We start from the raw sequence: 12,186 nt of genomic DNA, 5'->3' as shown, positions 1-12,186 counted from the left end.
AATTAAATTAATATTAATATGGGTTAACATTTTATTATACAAGTAATAATATTTATGAATATAAACTAATAATAATAAATCTGAAAATGAAGTTGATTGGCGAGTGGAATGATTGACATGAAACAAAGGGATAAAGATAAGAGCTACGAATACGGCGGGTTTAAGTTCCAACTTCCAAAGGCCATTGAACAGAGTGCTTAAAACTTGAGTCCTTTAAGCGTACTCTTGCGGTGCCACCGATTTCTGCGTCACATATGCACCGTCCGATCATATTTCTCATCCACATCCATGAATAAGCCTTCCATGTGATCATCACGTGCCTCCTAGGAACGTTCAATCACAAAAATACTAATATATCTTTTAGTTTAGTATACATTAATTGAATAAGTTTAGTTCGTCCATCAACTGTTCATTTTCTTTAATTTGAATAAAGAGTTATGATTGATGAAAGAATTATTGTTGGTTGTTGTTTGAAATATGTGAATAAAGAAAATTATTATGAAGGAGAAGACAGAGGGTCTATCGGTTACAGGCAGTTCATCGTTTTATCAAGTCTTAATGATATTTATAGTGATATTTAGGGCGCATGTTGGTCATAAGATCATTATGACTATTTAAAGAATGACATATTAGGTAAATATGATAATTAAACTTTAGATTTCATTCTGACGTATTACGTGAGCATGTGAGAAGTCTTATCTAAGTCTCGTATATGTATCACAATTAATTTTAATGTATGTTTTAATAATGTGGACTTTTAGAGATTCTGACAAACAAAAGATCTTATAAGAAGAATGGTGAAGTAATAAAAGATTCGATATGACAAAAACTGATTGATTTTCGAATGGAAACTCTAAAAATATCACAATATCATTTTAGTTCATGTAAATTACGTAAAATATTAACCAACGTTAACGTGATAATTATAAAAAATAAATAATTCTTTGATAAGAATTTATAAGAGTTTGTAAACAATAAGACCTATAAATAACAGGTAACAACATAATGTATGGCAAGCACGCTACTAAGTGTGTCTAAGATATTGCTAAACAACATCATTGTATAAGGTTCTCTTCCTTGAAATTATTTGAGATTGTGAATGAAAAAAAAAATCAATACCCACCCTTTACACATTTGATCTTTCATTGTTTTGTTTTGTTTTCTTTCGGCTTAGCATCCATGCAAGACGGATCATGATCCACCATGCAAAAAGTTGCCCCCAGGAGCACCACTTTGAATAATATATCCCATAGTTTTATTATTATTCAATGCTACACGTTTGTATGAGTTTGAAGTTAATTATAAGATAATATTTATTTAAAATTATTTCTTAACTTAATGATATGCTTACTGTAAAATATCACGGTTCAAACACGAGTCTTTATAAAAAAATAATATTTCTTTATGACTGAGATATAAATTCACTTCACATAAAAACCATTCCCTGTCTATTTTTCATAAAGTTGTGGTATTTCCATACATTTATATCATATTTATATATTTTTACGTTTAATAATTTTCAGATTTTAAAGTAAAAGAAAATTGATATTTAATATAAAGTAAAATGTAGATATTTTATTAAACTAAATAATCGGCTAGTAACTCTCAACAGCAAACAATACAAGTAAAATACATTTATTATAAAGTAGTAAATTTGTTTATTGAATGTACAAAAAACATATGTTGTATATTTATTAAAAGCATAATGAAGAGTGAATTTAATATTTGCACAAGAAGAAGAAACAAATTTAGTATCGAGACATAGATTGGAGGCACATAAATGTGTTAGATTCATGGATATAAATAAGGAAGCAAATGAATTATTTGGCAGCCCACACTTATATTCCATATTAAATTTTATTGTATAAATTTGGACAAAACTTTATTTACTACTTTTAGCATTTAAATCCAGCGAACACGCTACAAAATATTATTTATAATAATTCCATTAATATATAAAATAATAGATTCTTTAAGGAATGTTAAGGGTATGAATATTGACATTTGTGAATTGATCAAATTGGATTGGAAGGGTCGCATTCACTTCTATAGTACCCATCTAGATTAGTTGATAAATAGATCAATAACAATAATTAATTCATATATATATATATATAATATATATATTTATTTATTAAATGCATAAGTTATTACATATGATAATCTTTTAAAATTATGAATCGTTTTGGTGATTATAATTATATATTTATGTATGGATATCTGCCAATGTCTTATTTGTTTTTATGCTTTTGCATATTAAAGATTTGATTAATATTTGGATCCAAATATTTTAGTGTGTTTGGATATTAATGTGTAATTATATGGAAATAATTATTATTTTAGACATATATGATTGATGGAGCGTGGTTAACTCTTAATTATTCATATTATGTTTGATAATATAAATTACAATCACACAATTACATAATTTTAAAATAATACTAATTATAAAGTTAACGAGTGTAAGTACTTGCGTAATTGTACTAATTACACTCCTACTAAAAACTTAAGTATGATTGAAAATCTCTATACCCTTTGTGTTTAGGTGGCCAATCGAAATAATATTTTTGAATCCATATAACTTTTCGATATCTACGCATTAATAAGAAGTTGAAAGTGCAATGTCGATGTTTTTGTCCTATTTTCTTTTTTTACCACATGGTCGTACATATAAATTTAGTGGATGAGTATCTCAACGAATATTTTTTTGTATACATAAAGACTCGAACTCGAGATATACTTAAGCGATAACAAGATGCTTACCACTTAAACCAACCCCGTTAATCATAAAAATATTATTTTGATATTTAATTTTATTTATTTTTTATAGTAATTTTAAATCTAAATAATTTTGTTATTTTGTAATCAATAGTTTTTTTAATATATGTATATATATAATTATTTATAAGGATTTGATACATGTAATTTTACTGTAAAGTTATGAAAAAAATCATTTTGATCCATATAATTTATTTTTCTTTCAATTTGATCTCGTGGTATAAAAAAATACAATCGAACACAAATCGTAAACCGCTGTCATTGTCTTGAAAATGACGACAATAAGTTAAACACGAACATACATTACATTTTATATTATACTAAGTCAAATACACTAATTTATTTTGAATTTTTTGAAGAATTTTGTTTTAGATCCTTATAATTTTAATGGACTTTCAAATTTTAATTTATTTAAACTCGTCAAATTTTTATAATATAATTATAGTATAATTTTAAGTTTTTTCATTTTAATTTATATACTTCTATTTTCTTACATTTTAATCTTAAAATTAAAAAAATATAATAAAATTGTTAACAATTACTAATGACTTTAGAGTTACTATACACTTCATCGTAGTTCTTTAAATAATATACCATAATTTTTAATTCTCTAAATTTTGTCAACAACATTATTTCTCTAATTTTATCATAAAATCTTATATAAAAGGAAAATATGAATAATAATAGGAAACCATATATGCAATGACAAATTGAAAAAACTATAGAGTAATAGTATGTGCGATGTGAAAAGAAGGAACGGCGCCGTGACAGCGAAGTCAGAAAATTAAGAAGACACGTGTCAGACGCAAGTGCCCCCATTTTCTCATTTGCTTTTGTCGTGTAAAGCACGCGTGACGACGATCGGTCAAATATCATACGCAAAATAAAAAATTTAATATTTTTTAATTATTAAGTAAAAATTAAAATAGTAAAAAGGACTTTCACACACGCCGGAAATTGGAGAGGATGAAGAACAACCAATCCTCATTGTCCACGTGCTATAATACGCTACGTAGGTCTTGTCCATTATCTCACGAACTCTTCTCCCTCATCTTTTTTAAAATGAAAACTATTTGTTTTCTCGCTCTTACACTGTACTGTTTTCGTGTTCTGTTAGTTTTGCTCTGCTTTTCAACATTTATTTTATTATTTAATATATTATATATATATATATATATATAATATATTGGTTTGAAGTTTAAAGCTGCAACGGAATCACACCTATATAGAAAGTGTGCGCGCAGGATAAGAGCATGCACACTCTTCCTAGTTTCAAGCAACTTACACATTCATTCATTTTATTTGTTCTGGTTTTATAAAAACAGTGGTAAAAATCGAAAATTGATAAGTTTTTTTAGCTTTGGGCTTTGTTTACTTTTTTTTTTTGATGATGGAGTCGATGAGAGGTGGGAAGGAATCAAAGTGAATGATGAGAGGATAGTGGGGCTTTCATTGAAAGGTCTTTATCTTTTTTTATATATAGAGAGAGAAGCTACTACTCAAATGCTATGGTCGGCATGCTTTGATGCCTGCTAACTGAAGGGGAAGGGAGGTGTTTGCTTTTTGGTCATATCAAAAAGCCCCACATAAGATAAAAAAGGATCTTTTTTTTTCTCGCCAGTGCTGTTCCCTTTTCTTTTCAGGTTTTTGTTCCTTGATTTTGGACTTTGATTCTGCTGCTGCTTTTGTTATTTGTGTTGTTGTTGAGGGTGGCGAGGGACTGAGAGAGGGGTTAAAAGTTTTGTCCTTTCTAGACCAATTGGTGACCTTTTTCTTTATGATACTCCTTTTACACTTTTGATAATTTGTTCCTCTGTAAAATAGTCTATACGTGATTTTGCTTGGAGCAATGGGGATGGGAAATTGTTTCTTCTCTTTTCGGAAGTTCAGGGTCTTTTGTTTTTTCTTTAGTGAAGATGTAAAGGTGGGGTCTTTGTTTTGAGTTCTTATGGTGGTTGGTGTGTATTTGTAAAAAAAGAGTTCAAAAGAAAGGAAGAATTCTTTTAGCAAAGATGGGTTCTGTTGTTGAAGAGAGGATCAAACCAGGAGCTTTGGTTAATGGAGGGACCCTGCTTGAGGAAATGAAGCTGTTGAAAGAAATGCAAGATCAACCTGGTTTGTTTTTACACAGAATTTGTTCTTTTTATGTTTTTTGTCAATTCAAACATGATCTGTTTTAGTCTTAATCCAATATGGAAGAACCATTGACTTTCTTCCCTTCAACATAGAAGCTTACAAATGAAAGATGTTAAAGTCATTTATTACCTGGTTTTAATGGCGACACATTTAAGTCTTTCAAAACTGTTAATAAGGTAATCCCTGTCGAAAGCATGTGTGATGGATTTGTTTTTCCTGACTCATCTCAGGGAGCTGTAAGGCTATAAATTCTGAGTTATGGCATGCCTGTGCTGGTCCACTTGTTTCCTTGCCTCAGGTGGGAAGCTTGGTGTATTACTTCCCTCAAGGACATAGCGAACAGGTTTGCATTTATTCCTCACATTTGATCATCGGTTGTCTTGTTTCTGTTACATCAATTTCCTTGTTTTTGTGACATTCATTAGCATCAACATAATGTGACCTTAAAGCTTTCAACTTTGATAACATGATTTGCTTTCTGTTATGTTATTTTGTCAAGAACCAAAGGAGTAATGGTGAGTTTTTCTTCTTCTTTTGAGCAGGTAGCAGTGTCCACAAAAAGAATGGCGACCTCTCAAATTCCCAACTATCCAAACCTTCCTTCTCAGTTAATGTGCCAAGTTCATAATGTCACATTACATGTATGTCATTTATATGATCTAGACTTTTTTAAGCATGCCCCTGTTATGTGTATCCTTTTTCTAAATAAACACTGATGTTTTTCGTTTTTGTAATCTTTGACAGGCCGATAGAGATACCGATGAAATATATGCTCAAATGAGTCTTCAGCCAGTGAACTCTGTAAGATTATCTAGTTGGATTACACCTCTCCAACTCTTATGAATTTACCATATATTTAGATGTGACTGTTCTCACTTATAAGATTTGACTTTGATTAGGAAAAAGATGTGTTCCATATACCGGACTTCGGGTTGAATCTGACCAAGCATCCAAATGAATTTTTCTGCAAAACCTTGACTGCAAGTGATACGAGTACGCATGGTGGTTTTTCAGTGCCACGTAGAGCAGCTGAGAAACTCTTTCCTCCATTGGTAAGGTTCTCATAGGCTGATCTAAATGTTGTTGGCATGCATGATAAGGGACGTTATGTGAATTTGCATGACTGTTTTTATCTGTTTTTCAGGATTACACCATGCAACCCCCAATTCAAGAGCTTGTTGTGAGAGATTTGCATGATAATACCTGGACGTTTCGCCATATATACCGTGGTGAGTGTTCTATTGATTGCTTACAGCAAGTAATCTTATTCAATAACTAGAACCTTGGAAAATGTGTATATCTGTAAGAGATGCAGTTTTGACGGTGTATTTTGAGTGTAAAATATGATGTTCTTTGTACAGGGAAGCCGAAACGACATCTTCTTACAACTGGGTGGAGCTTGTTTGTTGGGTCGAAAAGGCTTAGGGCAGGCGATTCTGTTCTCTTTATCAGGTATGCCATTGTCACATACTAGCATATGTTTGTTGCAAGATATTTTACCTGCTAAATTCATGATTATATCTTGTTTATTGCAGGGATGAGAAGTCACAGTTATTGGTGGGTGTAAGGCGTGCGGATCGTCAACAAACAACATTGCCATCATCAGTTCTATCTGCTGATAGTATGCACATTGGTGTCCTTGCTGCTGCCGCTCATGCTGCCGCCAATAGAAGCCAATTCAAAATATTCTACAATCCAAGGTGTGTAACATTCATATTCTACTTCTTCATCTTCTTTGTCCCCTCTTGCAGTTACATTATCTATTTCTTGATGTCTTTGTAGAGCTTGCCCTTCGGAATTCGTCATCCCTTTGGCTAAATACCGTAAATCTGTATATGGATCTCAAGTATCAGCTGGTATGAGGTTTGGAATGATGTTTGAAACAGAAGAGTCCGGGAAACGTAGGCAAGTCACTAAATAGTTTTTCATCCTCTCACCTTGTCGTTTACAACCTTATGGCGTTAAAGACATTTTGTTCATAATGATCATATGATATAATTGCTGTAAAGATTGTTCTACATGCAAAAATATCTCTGGTGTAATGTGTTTTTCAAGTGTAGGATTATTATCCAATATGTTTCTCAAATTTCTGCAGATACATGGGTACAATAGTTGGTATTAGTGACTTGGATCCTCTGAGATGGCCTGGCTCGAAGTGGCGAAACCTTCAGGTTTATTTTCATTGACCTGAATACGGTTTAAGCAGTAGAGCTTTACTTGCTGTTCGGTTTAAAAATGGAACTTCTCTTATTCTTTCTCGAAACAGGTTGAATGGGATGACCCTGGATGTAACGATAAGCAGAATAGGGTGAGCGCATGGGAAATCGAAACTCCAGAAAGCCTCTTTATTTTTCCTTCATTAACATCAGGTCTCAAGCGACCATTATATCCTGGATTTTCTGGTAAGCTTCTGTTTGTAATATTGAGTGGTGGACAACATTTTTAGATGCTTATCTTTGTGTTTGTTTCTTTTTTTTTTTATGCTCACAGGAGCGGAATCCGAATGGGGAAGCTTGATGAAAAGGCCCCTACTCCAGTTTCCTGAAAATGGAAATGGGAATATTCCCTATTCGATCTCAAATTTATGTTCCGAACAATTGATGAAGATGATGCTGAAGCCTCAGCTTGTTAACCATCCTGGAATTTTTGCATCTACTTTACAAAAATTCACTACTGATCTTAAGCCATCTCCATCAGAAGAAATAAAGAACTTGCAGTCTAGATGCAACCAAAACCCCCAGCTTATCCAATCGGAAAACATGGCGATTAAAAACCAAAATCTTCCCAACGTGGTCCCTGACCAATCAGATCCCATCAACTCGAATATGTCCAAAATGAATACTAATGAGAATCCACATCCAGCAAACCAGTTTGAAAGCCTAACACAAGCCGGGACTGGAAGCAGTAATGAAAAGATAAAGTCGGAATCAAAGCATTCAGCCGAGCTGTTGACTCCGCATCTGAATGCAACTTGGAAAAATTGGTGGCAAATGCTACAAGTCCTATTATGTCAAACCATCTTTCTTTCCCAAGCCAGAATCAGGTTCCGCTCCAAATGCAAAATAACCCATGGCCGGTTAAGTCACCGTTGGATTCATCGATCCTCCAAGCTCATCAAATGCTTGTATCCCAAGATGATCTTAGTACCTTAAACAGCTTTCTTCCTTTTTCAGACACCGATGAGTGGACATCAAACCTTTCTTATTGCCAACCTTTTGCTGGGGTATATAAATCACCTGTCCCGCTACCGATGGCTGGTTTACAAGACTCTGCAGCTGTCTTTCCTGTGGAAACCGATGCTCTGTTAACTACAGTAGGTCAGGACATGTGGGATCAGAAGCTGAATAATTGCAAGCTTTTATCTCAAGCTGACCAATTGACTTCCTTAACTCAGCATGATCCTCACAGTGGGGTGAGGGATTTGTCTGATGACAGCAACAATCAAAGTGGGATATGTAGCTGTCTTAACGTCGATGTTAGTAATGGTGGCAGTATTGTGATCGATCCTTTTGTGTCCAATGCCATTCTAGATGAGTTTTGCTCATTGAAGGATGCCGATTTTCAGAACCCTTCAGATTGTTTGGTTGGGAACTTGAGTTCTTGCCAGGATGTTCATTCTCAAATTACCTCGACTAGTCTTGCAGATTCTCAAACTTTCTGTCGACAGGACTTGCCCGACAGTTATGGTGGCACGTCTCGTAGCAACATTGATTTCGACGAGAGTGGCCTTCTGCAAAACAGTTCCTGGAAGCAAACAGCTCCTCGCGTTAGAACATACACAAAGGTATTATAATCTTTAGATTATGGTTATGTAAATTCTTGTGGTATGTAAATTCGTTTATAACTCTTGTCCATTGCTGACAGGTTCAGAAGGCGGGATCCGTAGGAAGGTCAATTGATGTCACGAGTTTTAAGAACTATGATGAACTGATCTCTGCAATTGAATGCATGTTTGGACTTAAGGGTCTGCTGGATGATCCCAAAGGTTCAGGATGGAAATTGGTATATGTGGATTATGAGAACGATGTTCTACTTGTCGGGGATGATCCTTGGGAGTAAGTTTATCGCCAAACTTTTTATATTGCTCGCTCGTACTCTCAGACTGTGACATTAACATCCACTTTCTGATGACTTTATTATATGTATAAGCAGGGAATTCGTCGGATGTGTTCGCTGCATCCGAATTCTATCCCCAACTGAAGTACAACAGATGAGTGAAGAGGGGATGAAGTTGCTCAACAATGCTGCAACAGTGTAAGGCATCAATGGCTCCGATTTGGATGGTTGCACGGCAATTCTGAAGGTTCCACCTAGCTGAGTATAATTCCGGATTGGGATTTGACCAACAAAGCTCCATTGTTACCAGTATGTCTATAGTAGAGTTGGAAATGTAATGTACGGATTTTAAATTTACATTTTTCAGCAGGAAATGAACTTGCAGCTAAATAGTTGTACTAGTCAGAACATATCTATGCCGATGAGTACTGAGATATATATATATACATATTTCCAAGATCCATTACATCCATAAAGATTAGTATAACAAGAACAACATAGTTTAAGGTTGGACTATACATGCTTCAAAGACATCAACTGAAATCATGGAATTCAAGCAAAACGTCACATTGAGGTTCACAATGAAATATGCAATTTCAATAATTGCATGTAACAGTTCTTTGCTTCAAATAACCAACATGAGGTAAAATGCTGAGAGATTCAAGGGGTAAAAAAAGGGTGTTAGATTACACAAGATATAGGTCACCCTTCACCATTTTGCAGCATTTATTCCACCTTAGAAATTTGCACAAATTGTGTGTGGATAAAGGTAGAAATTTGAACAATATTTTTCTAACATCCTTCAGTTTCCTGATAAATCTTTGATCATCAGATTCTCACCGGCTTTTGTAAAACAGCAGATAGGTAAATTTCAGGTTTTCCGGACCCTGCTGCATCTGTTTTCTCTCCTACAACCCATTTGAGCTTCTTATACCCGAATCTTTCTATCAAACGAGTTAAAGCTCTCTTCTTTTCATCATAAGAACAATAAAAGTTATCTAACCAAAACAAGCCGCCGGCCCTTAGAATGCGATCTACATCGAACATCAAGAACTCCAGTTTCTCCGCCTACCTCCAACATCTAATCTACTCGTGGCGTGAACCAAATCAAACACATTATCATAGAAAGGGAACCTATGGTCCAAGCTCAAAAACAAAGGGAAAAGACCCCTAGCAGCAATGAATTCGCTATAAGGTGCATCGAGATTCAAGGTGTTAGTGATGACAGTGACATTCCTCTCGGCCATTCTAGCAGCAAAAGTCCCAGACCCGCCTCCGATGTCGAATCCGATTCTAATCCCACCATTCTCCATAGCTAAAACATCATCCATGAGAAAATCAATCTTGCTTCTAGCCTTAACATATCTTTCAGTCTCATATCCCTTAACCAAATCAAAGCAACCAACACAGTTCTTACTATTCGAACAGTTAAAATTCTTGCAACCTAGGCCACTCCAAGCAACAATCTTGTCATTAACAGGTTTCCAGAGAGAAGCAGGTAAAGAAGAGAGACCTGGTTTAGGAACAGTCTTGGCAACGCATCTTCTTCTCGGCAAAGGCTCACATCCTTTCAAGATTAGCTTCTGAGCAAGGCTCCAGTCATCGGGACAAGGACCGGAAACCTTGTAACTCATGTACTGGGACAATAAATCAGCGGATTTCTCGCAAGAATGTCCCACTGAAGCCACCATTTCGGTGATCCCGGTTCTCGAATCCTTCCCCAAAGGGAGCTGATGGTGTTGCAAGAATAGCTTAAGCTCGGCAGCAAGATTGGTTCTTGAAAGATCGAGAGTGTCGTAACCGAGGAGCTCTTTTTCCATCTGAGCGAGCTTCCTCTGGGAAGAATCGATCTCTTTTATGATGAGAGAGACCTGTTGAGAGATCAAGGAGATGTTTTGTGAGGGTGGTGAAATGGGTTGTTCAAGTGATGGTTGGGGAGTAATTGAAGGCGTATAAAGCGAAGAGATTGGTGGTGATGACGGAGAAAAGCATGAGAATGTTGACAGCTGAAGAACAGAGTGTTGCTCTCTTGAATCTTGCTGTTCCATCACCAATTTTCAGTGAAACCGAACCCATAGCTTTCGGCTATTGCTTCTCTGATAGAGAATGAAGCCCGTGAAATAAAGAGATGGAAAATAGATGAGTTAAAAATTGGGTCTTTTAATCGGTTAGCGACTTGGATTTGTGAACCCAAAGCAAGTTGAGATTTACATTTTTAATAAAAAAATGTTCTTCTTTATTACCTGTGTAGGGAGATTATGGATTTAACACTGCGAGGAAAGCCAGTGTGCCGGTTGCCTGGGATTTATCGCATGTTTTTAGTAAACAATATCAACGGCCCTAAATTCGTTTAGAGCGACAGATATTGATAAGTGCAAGTGTGTTACCCATTGATTACTCAAGTATAAACATTTTCCTAATTTGATTATTAAATTATTTTAGTTTATTTTGTTATTAGGATTATTGTTTGTGTAAGTATAAGATAACATTTATTTAATTTTTTTCTTAATTATTAATAACATATGTACACTCCACATATACAATCATTCGAAACCCAATATATTTAAGCAGAAAAATAATCTCATTAACAAAAATAGTATTGTGATAATTTTTAATATTTAATGTTTATTTTTCTTTAATATATACATAAAAGGTTTATCATCAATTGCTTAATGATATTAGGTTTTAAAGACTTCGTTTTGGTATTTAAAAAAGTCTATATCCAACCAATGTTAGATGTAACTTCTTTGCAGTATCAACAAACTCCACTAATTTCTTAGATTTTTTTTCTTAAAAAACGAGAAAAGTGTAATTTTGAGATTAAATTTAAATATTAGTATTTAATTGAGTTAACTAGTAACACGATTAATCTCAGGTCTAATTGAGTTCTACGATAAATCAATAATTTAATCAATATATATCACGATGTTGGTAAATGCTATAGGAAGATAATCCATAGTCCAATATCTTTTAGAGAAAATCGCCTCAGTGACCAAAAATGCCTTATAATATACGATTTTAACCAACTTTTTCCGGATTTGCCAAAATGACCAACAAAATCGCAATGTGATCGCTAATTCGCAACGCGATCTCCATTATCGCAAATTCGTGTTGCATTTCGCGTTGCGATAGTTGGAAATCGCGTTGCGATGGTCTACAGTGTCGTTGCGATTTTCCCAATTCGCAATGCGAATAAGTAAATCGCAACGCGAATTG

General features: G+C 34.4%; 2 pseudogenes; one reads left to right on the top strand and one right to left on the bottom strand.

Moving 5' to 3' along the window:
- The first annotated feature begins 3,958 nt into the window (after positions 1-3,958).
- LOC120160442 lies at positions 3,959-9,372 on the top strand (annotated as a pseudogene).
- A 121-nt stretch (positions 9,373-9,493) lies between these two features.
- LOC120160443 lies at positions 9,494-11,109 on the bottom strand (annotated as a pseudogene).
- Between the last annotated feature and the right edge of the window lie 1,077 nt (positions 11,110-12,186).

Source organism: Hibiscus syriacus, unplaced genomic scaffold (assembly GCF_006381635.1).
Source record: "Hibiscus syriacus cultivar Baekdansim isolate YM2019G1 unplaced genomic scaffold, ASM638163v2 tig00111392_pilon, whole genome shotgun sequence".
Taxonomy (NCBI): Eukaryota; Viridiplantae; Streptophyta; class Magnoliopsida; order Malvales; family Malvaceae; genus Hibiscus; species Hibiscus syriacus.
The sequence above is the reverse complement of the archived record's forward strand: the minus strand, read 5'-3'. Positions and strand labels throughout refer to the sequence as shown.